The sequence below is a fragment of the Pimephales promelas genome, chromosome 10, assembly GCF_988280905.1.
Source record: "Pimephales promelas chromosome 10, fPimPro1.hap1.1, whole genome shotgun sequence".
Taxonomy (NCBI): domain Eukaryota; kingdom Metazoa; phylum Chordata; class Actinopteri; order Cypriniformes; family Leuciscidae; genus Pimephales; species Pimephales promelas.
In genome coordinates, this window is record NC_142778.1 from 14,981,118 (window position 1) to 14,994,442 (window position 13,325).

Below are 13,325 nucleotides of genomic sequence, written 5' to 3' on the forward strand. Positions count from 1 at the left end.
ATTCTTTACATTTATGTATTTTAAACATGCATTCGCGTTTAAGTTGACATAGACACGCAATATAGCTATGTTTAAGCATAAATGGCGCGACCATGGGCGCGAACGCGCTTCTCTGAAGAACAGATTGTGTGACAGCGGTAGGCTATTATACTGAGGCAGCTTTGAAAAGCTGTCTATGGAAAAATCTACAGAAAAGTTTGGGCCCATGGTGGGACTATCATTGGATACCACCTGATGAATTTTGTTTTTCTAGCACCTCATATTCATTGTATAATAGTCTTCTTTGAAATGTGTACCTTGAAATATTTTACATTCCAGATTGATTATAAAGGCCAGATGTTGTCAGCAATTACTAGGCATATTGGTAAAGAGCAGAATAACCTATAATTAATAACTGCCATCAATTATTTGATACAAGACCACTTGAGAACACCTAAAGTTTTGATAATATTTATTGAATATAATTTATGGAATTCTACTTTAAAATAGCCTACTTTTTTTTAGATAAAGTTCATGCAGCGTAGTGATGCACAGTTCACTTCTCCATCATCTATTGTGATATCTGTCATTGCACAGTCCAAATGATCTTCTATACTGAGCTGAGCTGCAGTCAGAGGGACTGTAAGCAAACAGAAGTTTAATGATTATGCTGATTAAGACGCATAGGGCTAGGTGTACACTACAGACACATTCTCATTTCTTAATTTTATGCCATTCTAAAACATTTTTATGTTAATATTTAAGCTTTCATTGAAATATAAAGACAGTGCTGCAAGTCTGATCATAAGTAAGGACATTCAAAGTATGGACAGGACTGTTCAAAAGTTACTGGAAACATTTTGTTGCGGTTATTGCTGATGTAATCAGCGTTGACAGCCTGTTTTTTTGTAATGTAATTATGTTTTTGTTATTTCTTTTGAGGACCTTGTAAAATCTTCTTACCTTAGGGCTTAACAAATATTCTGCAGCCATTGATTGTACATCCAATGCCCTTGAAAGCATGAATGTGCTATATAAAGTTTTAAGACTTGTATGGATTCTCTTCACTTGCATCACACTATCTTTTGTATTTTGTATTTTATACACATTGGAATGTGTATAGAGAAGAAAGATTCACACAGCACACTGGTAAATCATTCTTTTGGCCAGATGGCCTACATAGGACATTTCTGATGTGAGTTTGTTGTCTGAGCTGCTAAGAAGCTGATAGCAGTGTTAGAATCATAGTTAGAATCAGGTTAAAACAGAAGCAGGTTTAACTCTGGGCTGGATGAATGATGATGATGATGATAACTAGGCAAATAAAATCAAAAACCAAATCAAATGAACAACAATAAATATATCTGTATCAGTAATCTTGATTTAAAACAATTACAGACACCATACAATCAGTCATTTAAATACTGCCACCTGCTGGTAGAAAGGGCAAACAGTGGTCCATTACGGTGTGGAAACCACATTAAATATAATTATACAATATAGCGCTAACAGTAACAACTCTGCATACACAATAAGTTCTTAGGTTAACCTTACCAACTGTATTGAGCCAAACAATGCGCTCATTAAACGTGACTAGTGAAGGCTGGATAGGTATGATATTATAGCTGTAGCTGTAATACTGTTGTAATACATATTTATTCCGGTCCAGGTTTCTATTTATTTCCTACAACGTTAGTGCTGCATATTATGACCGTTCTAAAAGCTTGGCTTTTATTTTGATAGGCCATATTTACTATTACTTCCGGGTCACGTGGCCAACCTGTCCTTGCTTTAAAGCCACACTGCGGAACTTTTTGGCCACTAGATGGTGCTCGACATGTAATTTTCACGTCCAACATCCCTAGAGGCCACAAGCTCCGCAGCACTGTCGCAAATTAAAGTCAACAAACAGTCAACCGGTCAGCCTCCCGTGTCTTTAGATTGTGTGTGCTTGTGCTTTTACTGTCTATGGTGCTTGCAGTGTATGAGGCGGGCCGGGCAACCTTGCCGCGCTTGATTCCCTTATAGCAGCCGGCTGAGAGAGCGAGCGGGGTGATCCCCGTGGGGATTATCATGTCTATGAGTGAATGTGGGCGTGGGACAGCGCGGACACATTCACTGCACTGAAAACACCATCGGCCAGAGCTGACTGTAACGTTATGTGTGTTGGTTTATTTTTACAGAAACCGTGGGACATGTGGTGTGTAATGTTAGTGTTTGTGGGTACTACTGAGTCGCGGGCACGTTCACGTTGACAAGAGCCGATTTTATTAGTGCGAGCCCTGTACTGAGGCGGGCTGTTTGTAGAAATGAACACTGGGCTGTGGGCATTTTATTACACTCATAGCACCATCGGCTGTGGCCGGAATACTAGAAAATACTACACTGCTTATATGAATTTATCTGGGTTACCTTAGAAACGGCATTTGTGTGCAGGCAAGCGTCCGCATCGGTCGAGCACCCCTCCTCCTTTAGCTCACGCCAGCGAGCGAAGCGAAAGCTGGACCAATATGTTAATCCTCGTCCTGGCTTTTGATTTGTCACTCTCCCCATTTCTTTTTTAGTTTCCTCTGATAAAACCGTTGCCTTCTTCCTTGTAGCTGTTGTTCGGCATGACGAAAACATACGACGGCAATCAAACGCGAGTTGAGCACTAACGTTAGATTCTGAGGAAGTTGTGGGTGGTGGGGGAAGTGACGTATGCCGTAAAGCGGTCGAATTTTGTAGTTCTTTTTGTGCTCGGGTTCCTACCCGAAACTCGAAGTTACAAAGTGCAAGTAAAAGTGATACAGACACCTTCAGGAGATGGCAGACGCGTCATTCAACCTATTGTAAGTCGATCTACCATCTCAATGGTAGTTTTGGTAATATATTATAAAGGTTGAAGAGTTCCACGCTGTGGCTTTAACAATATTGTGTGGGTGGATGTCAGAGTGTGGTTTGTATGTGTTATACATTTTTTTTGTGTGTGTATGTGTTTGTGTGCTTGTCATATTTGAGAGAGAAAAACTCATTTGCAAATCTAAAATCCAATCACTGTGTGCACCAGTGGAGTTTTGCTGGCACCCAATGGGGAAAATCTGTAAATAATAATAAATAATTTTCATAAACTTATACCTATATAACTTTTTTTTTATTTACTACTTATTATTTTAATTAAGCTTTAGTTTACTTCAGCAATAATCTGCCATGGGTCTTCTTTAAAATGATACGAACTTAAGTCTGTGCTCCAAGCTTCACATTTTTATGACAGTTTTTTGACACAGACATTTTTGTCCTGTATATAAATTGATGCACAAGGGTTAAAAATATTTAATCTACTTAACTAACATAATAATATTACACTGGAGAAAAATGCAAAGGAAAAATGAAAAGTTTTAAAACTTTCTAGATTTGTTTTGGAAGACTTTTGTTTTGACACAGAAGGGGTAACAGTAGATGGTGGAAGCTGAGAGTTTTTAGCAGCTATAGTATAGCTATAGAAAGGGGAGCTGGAAGGCAGGTGAAGTTCAGTTTTATTTATTTAAAAATATTATTTATGAAATATATATTTTATAAATTATGTTTTTGCACAGTGACATCCTGGCACTGGCTAAATCTACATCTGTTCACTGCAGAGGCTAATAACCACAACCTGGAGGAGGAACTATATAAATGTATAAAAGTATAATATAACCTTATAACATTTACAGTAGGTTTTAGTCTTCACTCACCCACTATGCTTGTAAAACATTTTAGGCCATATATGCTATTGAAAGAGTTGCAATGCAGAGCCCTGCTCATAGCATACATAGCTGTAGGCCCTATTCACCAATGCTCTTACAAATGTTTAATTCTCCATGACAACCAGAGCTATTATTTTATTAGTTTTCATTTTTATTTCAGTTAACTAAAGTCTTATTCACACCCAGTGCTACTTTAGTTGTATTAAAAAATGTTATCCACAAGTTTCCTACGCCCCATGAGGCCTTGCGTCAAAAGTGGGCGTGACTTCCGGTTGGAAGTAAACAAAGCGCGATTTGACATGCTTGACACTCGTTCATTCAACAGTTGACAGTCATTCAAGTTATAGCGATCCAAACTAGCTAACGATGTGGGAACACAACCTCAACGAAATTCAAAAGGGTGAAATAACAGTACCTTTACCCTCCGCAGTAGTTGATTGGGAGAATAATAACATTATTAATAATCAATACTCATCAAGGCATGGTGACAGACGGTTGTGTGAGCTGACAAACAATTAAAATAAAAAATACACACTTAGTCATTGTGCTTTGGAGTTTATTCAAAATTATAAATGAATGTGCTGCTTGAATACATTAACTGGCACATTTGGTATTCTGTCAACACAGGCTTTGATCCTGAGTTTAGGTGTAACATCAGTAGCGAACAGCCAAACACATGCTGATAGAGTTTATAGAATATTAAGAATTTAAACAAATGTACACAGGAAGATTCGTCATCTTTTGGGAGGTGATGGAAACTACAGTTGTTGGCAGGATCACTCTGATTTCGGTTTTAGCATGTGTTCAAAACAATCACGTTTAAACCACTGAACTAGTTTAATCCAGTTATACATACAACCGCGAACAGCACATGTTGTCCCTGAGCTCCGTAACACCATCTCTCATAAAGATTTGCGTCTTTAAATAGTAAAATAATTCTCCGAAAAACAGCTAGCCTCTTCGCTAACTAACACACAAAATACCATTGGAATGCTACTTCCCCCGCCTCACCGGAAGTTTCACCCACTTTTATTTTTTACAGGAGCGCCCCTTGGAAACTTGTGGATATTAGTTCAGTTTTAGTCTACCATCACTTCGCTAACTATAGTTACTTTTATTTTGAAAGTGTTTCCGGTTACATTCGCTTCCAAATAAGGAATGGACCACGTGACTTCCGTTTTTGGTTTATAAACGAAAAACGAATTGACAGAAGTTCAAAGACTCACTTCATTCTTTGTTCAAAAATGAATAACGATAAAATGGTCACCAAAAAACGAAAAACGAGCAGTTTTTAATTGGTTTTTCGTTTTTTGATTCTGACACCAAAAACGGTTATTTGTTTTTTTTATTTGAAACAAAAAACAGAAAAACGGTATTTTCGTTTTATAATTACAAACGAATTACGGATTATCCAGAGATCCCCTGACCGACCGATTTATGGGGTCGTATTTTGATTTCCGATTTCCATCTATAAACAGATCAAGGACAACTGGATAACGAGATTGTTTTTCGTTTTCCGTCTTTTAATATCAGAACGAAAAACGAAAAATGGGTTGTTTTCCGTTTTTTGTTTTCCTATTTACTAATGGTAATTGAGAAACGGATTTTTTTCGTTTTTTTTCCCCTTTCAAAACGAAAATCTGTTGGCAGCAAAGTACACGGACCAATTTCCCTTGCGGTAATGTTGAGTGGGTTAAATAGTGCGATATGCAGTATTACCGCCATTTATTTATTTATTGAATTTATATGTATTTGTTGCTATATAAATAAAGTTTACGATGTGGACAAAAAATACTCATGAAGAGAACGTTAAAATGATGATGCGACAAATATTTCGCTTCCCTTTGACACGACAAGCTTTGCACGACTTCAAAGACAGACGCAGGTAATTGCACGCGCTCTGCCGATCTCTCTCATTCACTCACTGTCTGTGTGAAGCTTGTGGCTACACATCATGATAAACAGTCTTATCATTATGAACTTGTTTAACATTCAATACACATGCATTAAGTTCAAAACAAGAAGGGTATAGCCTTATAAAAAAAAAAGTGAATATCGCGGTTGCTGCGGTTATACGTGCAATCCTCTGCGGTTGACTTGTCAGAAGCGCGGTACTACAATATTGCGGTTACCGCGACCCGGTCCGTGTACGTTTTGATAGTTTGTTTGTGCGTTTGAAGCAAAAAACAAAATAACGAGAAATCACCCTTTTTTCCTTTGTCGTTTCAAACCAAAAACAAAGAAAGCGTAAAAAAGGAGCCGTTTTCCCGTTTTTGGTTCTGAATCCAAAAAACGAAAAACGAAAAAACAAAAATCAAATAACGGACCGATTTTGGTTTTTTGAAATCCCTTTTTACATTTTTCCGTTTGAAGAACCATAGATATATATATAAAGACTAGATGTGTTACGGCGGAGTTTCTTGTCTGTGACAAGATGGCTGCCGGTGATGATGATGGAAACTCCGCCGTAACACAACAGAGTGGTCAGCACGAACACAAATACTCTTATCTCGTTGAAATCTTGACGGATTTACAAACGGTTTGGTTTCTTACAAATGTTATTAACGTGGCTATAATTATCTGGATGATTATTTATTTATACACTTTTTATTCATAAGTATGCAGTGTCATAACTACATCTCTGATGTTTATAACAAAACAAACCGTTTGAAAATCGGTAGAAAATTGAGCAAGTTATGGTCATTTAAATAGAACATGTACCATTAACACAATGTTACGAGTGAGCGAGCTACCTGTGAGAAGATGGCCGCCAGGTGCAGACGTCGACCTCCATTGGCCAGCAGCGTGGACGACATATCTAGCCTTTATATACATATCTATGTGAAGAACTACATTAAAATATAGACAGATTGGCCACGTGACCCGGAAGTAATAGTAAATATGGCTTATCAAAATAAAAGCCAAGCTTTTAGACGGTCATAATATGCAGCATTAACATTATACCAGAGTAACGTTAGAAGAAGAAAAATCAATGAATAAATAGGCTTATATAAACCTGGACTGGAATAAATATGTTTGCAACAGTAGTAGTTTAATACAGCTATTTTATCATGCCTATTCCAGACATCACCAGTCACGTTTAATGAGCGCATTGTTTGGCTCAATACAGTTGGTAATACAGGTTAGGCCTAACCTAAGAACTTATTGTGTGTGCACTGCAGAGTAACAACTTCTAACGTTATATACTGTTAGCGCTATATTATATAATTAAATTTATATTTAATGTGGTTTCCACCGTAATGGACCACTGTTTCCCCTTTCTACCAGCAGGTGGCAGTATTTAAATGACTGACTGTGGTGTCTGTAATTGTTTTAAACCAAGATTACTGATATAGATGTATTTATTGTTGTTCATTTTATTTGGTTTTTGATTTTATTTGCCTAGTTACAATCATCATCATTCATCCAGCCCACAGTTAAACCTGCTTCTGTTTCAACCTGATTCTAACACTGCTATCATGTAGACAATCTGTGACCTCTCCAAAATAATGATTTACCAGTGTGCTATATACTGTGTGAATCTTTCTTCTCTATACACATTCCAGTGTGTATAACATACAAAACTCTGATAGTGTCATGCAAGTGAAGATAATCCAAGTCTTAAAACTTTTTATAGCACATTCATGCTTTCAAAGGCATTGGATGTACAATCAATGGCTGCAGAATATTTGTTAAGCCCTAAGGTAAGAAGATTTTACAAGGTCCTCAAAAGAAATAACAAAAACATAATTACATTACAAAAAAAACAGGCTGTCAACGCTGATTACATCAGCAATAACCGCAACAAAACGTTTCCAGTCACTTTTGAAAAGTCCTGCTTGCTTATTGACTTGGACGAATCGTTGCCCATTCCTCTGAACAGAACAGCTTCCACTCTTGGATGTTGGTGGGTTTCCTCACATGAGCTTCTGGCTTCCTCATCCTTCCACAACATTTCAATCATTTTAAGGACATAACTTTTAACCTGGCCATTTCCAAAACATTCACTTTATTCTTCTTTAAGGTATACGGGTAGAAATATTTTGTCACAATATAATATAATATAATAATAGTATAAAGTATAAATTGAGTTTGTAACTCTCTTCTGGTACATAGCAGACATTATTAGGCTAATATAGAAGCAATTATAAAAATGGTAAACAGAAATAAACTATAATCAGGTTAAGCAGTTGCTCTGCAGTCTGGTGGTGCGGCAGCAGAAACTTCTATATCTCTTCCCAGAAGGCAGCAGGATGAACAGGCTGTGGCTGGGTGGGTACTGTCTTTTAGTATACTTTTGGCTCAGCGTAGGCACCTCACCTCACCAACATCACTGATCCTCCGGCATGGGTACCAGTGATTTTCCCCCTCTGCAGAGCCCTCCGGTGCTGGGCCGTGAACATCCCATGGCAGTTTGTAACACAGTCTCATCCCAAAAAGTCATATAACTGACGTTTTGGGACGTATTTTGACCATACGTCAATATCCGCCTTTTTAGGGCCCCCTTAAACGTCGGTAGATGGCGATCCCGGGCCGTCATACAACTGACCCTTTACCTTTAACGTCAGTTAGGTGACGGTTTAGGTTTAGGGTTAAGTTTAGGTATGGGGTAGAGTTAGGATCCCATAACCTCATCTACCGACGTTTAAGGGGGCCCTAAAAAGGCGAATATTGACGTATGGTCAAAAGACGTCCCAAAACGTCAGTTATATGACGATTTGGGATGAGACCGGGTTGCAGTTTGTGATGTTTCCAGTCAGGTGATCACCACCATTTGCTGATGTAACGTGTCACACTGATGACATATAATCCTCAAGGCTCTCCTTGGTGGTGACCTCATCTGTCCATACTTTGAATGTCCTTACTTATGATCAGACTTGCAGGACTGTCTTTATATTTCAATGAAAGCTTAAAAGTTAACATAAAAATGTTTTAGAATGGCATAAAATTAAGAAATGAGAATGTGTCTGTGGGCCTACACCTAGCCTGTGTGTCTTAATCAGCTAAGCATTCAACTTCTGTTTGTTTGCAGTCCCTCTGACTGCAGCTCAGCTCAGTATAGAAGATCATTTGGACTGTGCAAGGACAGATATCACAATAGATGATGGAGAAGTGAACTGTGCATCACTACGCTGCATGAACTTTTTCTGAAAAAAAAAAAGTATTTTAAAGTAGAATTCCATAAATTATATTCTATATCAAAACTTTAGGTGTTCTCAAAGTGTGGTCTTGTATCAAATAATGATGGATCATGTTGGAACATGTTATTTTATTATTTCGGATCATGTTATTTCATTTTGTTATTTTGATTATTTGTTATTTTGGATCATGTTATTTCATGTTGGATCCTGTTATTTCCACATAACATGATGGATCATGTTATTTTCGTTGTTAAGTATAGGCTAATCTGCTCTTTACCAATATGCCTAATTGCTGACAACATCTGGCCTTTATAATCTGGAATGTAAAATAAAATATTTCAAGGTACACATTTCAAAGAAGGCTATTACACTTGAATGAATATGAGGTCCGAGAAAAACAAAATTCATCAGGTGGTATCCAATGATAGTCGCTGTTGGCGAAATTTTAATCTCACATGTATTACATATGATTATTGGGTATGTGTTCACCTCCTATATGTAATAACAGAGGAATGTCTTATGGTTTTGCTATCTGTGAAGGAGGTAATTTGTCTTTCCTTTATCAAGAGTGGAGTGAGGTACCAGAGAACCGGCCGGGTCAGAGGTCATCTTAGACTGGGGAGGATAGCGGTAAATCTAACCTAGCATTTGAATCCTATTGCATGTGGAATTTTACAGAGAGGCTTGGCCTGCAGTAAATAACCTTGGGAGAGCTATATAGACAGACTCCGTCCTGTGTTCTGGGCGTCACTCTCTTCACAGTGTGCCAATCTGTGTTAGCGACTGAGCCTTATTATTGCAAGATAAACCTCTATTTCTTTTATTAATTTGACTCTGAGTGTCTCTTACGCAGCAATGTCTGTATTGAATTTTTGCCTTAACACCCACCATAGGCCCAAACTTTTCTGTCGATTTTTCCATAGACAGCTTTTCAATGCTGCCTCGGTATAATAGCCTACCGCTGTCACGCAATCTGTGCTTCGGAGAAGTGCGTTCGCGCCCATGGTCGTGCCATACGCTTAAACATAGCTATATTGCGCGTCTATATAATGTCAGCTTAAACGCGAATGCATGTACATGAATGTAAAGAATGATTTTCATGACAACTAAATATTTTCGCTTTGGTATATTAAAGAATACTCTGTGCAAAACAACACTATTTAATTATTATTTACCGAATATATTTTGTTTGGACAATATAGTCGATGTCCTACATTATCTGATAGCTACGGTCAGGAATTTAAGTCAATGTTTTAAATATTTTTTTATGTTATTATTGCTTTTTAAAACCATCCTTGATTTAACCAAAGATTTTCATATTTTATTATCTAAAATTATTGTTTCATTATTTATTATTTATTTGCCCTAATTGCCAAATCATGACCAATACTGTATGTATCAGGCTGACATGATCAAATATGCCAAACATGAGGAGAAAGAACTTATTTTGGTGAGCAGGCTAATGCCTTAAGCAGCAGTGCTAAGAAACGTGATTTGTGAAAGCACAGTTATAATGGAAAGTTTTAATTACAGAACATAAATCAATATCTCCATAGCTCGCACACAGCAGACACAGTGCGACACCTACTGGTATGTTTTTGTTATCGCTTTGAACTGCCCTTGATTTTAAACTTTGTTGGCTTATTAGAGGACTGAGAACATTCACATCGTCGTTTTTGATTGTATTATTAATAAACTACTCATTTCTATTAACACTGTATAACGTGAGCGACGCTGTCCATAGGTGGAAACCACATTAAATATACATTTAATTAGATAATATAGCACCCAGATAGCACAAGGGTATTTGATGTCCTATTTACATCTGGAAGACGTATTTTTAAGAGTGTTTGCTCATCTGCAAGACGTCTATAGGACGTTTCCTGTCAGATGTCAGACGTTTATAAGATGTCAGTTTAACATGCATTCTAAATCATTACATCTTAGAGACATCTTCTAAACGTCTATTTGACATCTGCAGGAAACGCCCTATAGACGTCTTGCAGATGAGCAAACACTCTTAAAAATACGTCTTCCAGATGTAAATAGGAGATCAAACAGCCTTGTGCTATCTGGGTAACAGTATATAACATTAGAAGTTTTTACTCTGCACACACAATAAGTTCTTAGGTTAGGCCTAACCTGTATTACAAACTGTATTGAGCCAAACAATGCGCTCATTAAACGTGACTGGTGATGATAGGCATGATATTAAATAGCTGTATTAAACTACTACTGTTGCAAACATATTTATTCCGGTCCAGGTTTATATAAGCCTATTTATTCATTGATTTTTCTTCTTCTAACGTTACTCTGGTATAACGTTAATGCTGCATATTATGACCGTTCTAAAAGCTTGGCTTTTATTTTGATAGGCCATATTTACTATTACTTCCGGGTCACGTCGCCAACCTGTCTATATTTTAAGTTCTTCAAAAGGAAAAATGGAAAAAGGAATTAAAAACAAAACAAAATCGGACCGTTATTTAATTTTGTTTTTTTCGTTTTTGGATTCAGAACCAAAAACGGGAAAACGGCTCTTTTTTTACGGTTTCTTTGTTTTTGGTTTGAAACGACAAACGAAAAAAGGGTGGTTTCTTGTTATTTTGTTTTTTGTTTCAAACGAAAAAACAAACTATCAAAACGTACACAGACCAATGCTCTGTCACATTTAAAATATTTAAAAATAGAGGAAATGTTTATCGCGCGATCACAGGACCGATGATCTGTGCTAACCACAGATATATAGATAACTATGGTACTAACTATTAAGTCTCGTGTTGTCAGCAGTCATGTCTCAGTAGGGCTGTTGCCATCTAGCAGTTGAGAAATGTAATTACATTTTTATTTAATCTAAAATGAAAGACAGTGAAATGAAATCGTTGATGTTTTTATGTGACTGTGACAGCAAACATGAAGCTGCGTGGGCGAAAAACATGTAAACAATTTAAGACTATTTTTCGCTGGTCTAAATCAGGGCTGGCCAAGCCGCTAAACGTAGACGACTGATTGCCTCGATTTCGCCGGGTGGGCTAAAAGCAGACTGTACATAGCCCATCCAATTCAGAGCTAAATCGTGACTACATATCGACCAAGTCATGATATGACACTGGCACCTTGTATATATTACCAATGTGAACATGATGGGATATCAACAATCTCATGCGTTGCCTGCCCAACAATTAATTAAAACTAATTAATCAGTTTCGACTAGGAGTGTGGCCAAACGAATGTCTCTGAACAAAGAGAAATACATCTCTTTTGGTTTTAAAGACATTTAACAAAGGTATTCAATGGTTTTATGTATGTGTGTTCTTCCCTCATGTCACAGTGAAATAACTTGTTTGGTCACAGCATAAATAGAAAATGGAAATACCTTCAATATGCATTTTAAACAAAAGTGTATATTCCGTTAATGTAACATAATGTTCCTTGATATCTCTAGAATGCTTATTGAATGAAACACTCGAATATGCATAGAGATGTAAAGTAAAGTGTATTTTTAATATGTTTTACTGACAATGTAGATCAAACGGTTTTACTATTAACCTCCTGGAACACACCCCCCTGTCACGAGGAACAAAGGACCATAAAAGAAGGCTTCCCGCGTGCAACATCCACCCTCCGATTGGCTCAAGCCAACAGGAAGGGGATGGATTTCTCCAAGGTGATAAATGTGAGAACGCAGGTCCGCCCTCTCTCTCTTCTGAACTTGCCCGCATTCTCCACCATTGTAAAGACTCCGTTCGGGTCTGATCAGGGGAGTGGGCTATAAATAGCCGGGCAGACTATATGAGCTAGATTGCGTCTACGCACAGCCTACACATAGAAAATGTCAAAGAAATCAAACCAAACACCTTGTAATCACAGTTGAGTTTGCTTACATGATGGAATATTATACATTTTGCAAGTTATTTTGCAAAAAAATACATGTAGCCAGATTCAATATTATTTTGGCTAGAAGTGGGTTACACATAGCCGGACTATATCGGGTTTATATTGAACCGAGACGGTGAAATGAGGGCTATTGCTTGCTGGGCATGTAATGAAAAAGATGCATTGGGATTGGCATTTAAAGACATTATAAATTCAATTGGAGTTAGACAACACGTGTCAGGACCCACTCATTGTCGTAATCACTCTAGATCTAATATTATCACATGGAATAGATGTTGATACCGTTGAAATTCTGCAGCAGAGCTATGACATCTCAGATCACGATCTAGTCTTATGTAAACTTCACTTGGTCAAAGCAGCAAAGCCGACTCCGTGTTATAAATATGTTAGACCTATAACCTCTGCCACTAAAGATTGCTTTATCAATAATCTTCCTAATCAGTTTCATCATCTCAGCATCCCGGATAGCTTAGAAGAACTCGATATTGTGACAGAAACTTTTAACTCTCTCTTTTACAGCACTTTAGACGCAGTTGCTCCATTGCGCTTAAAGAAGATTAAATAAAATAGTCCAACGCTGTGG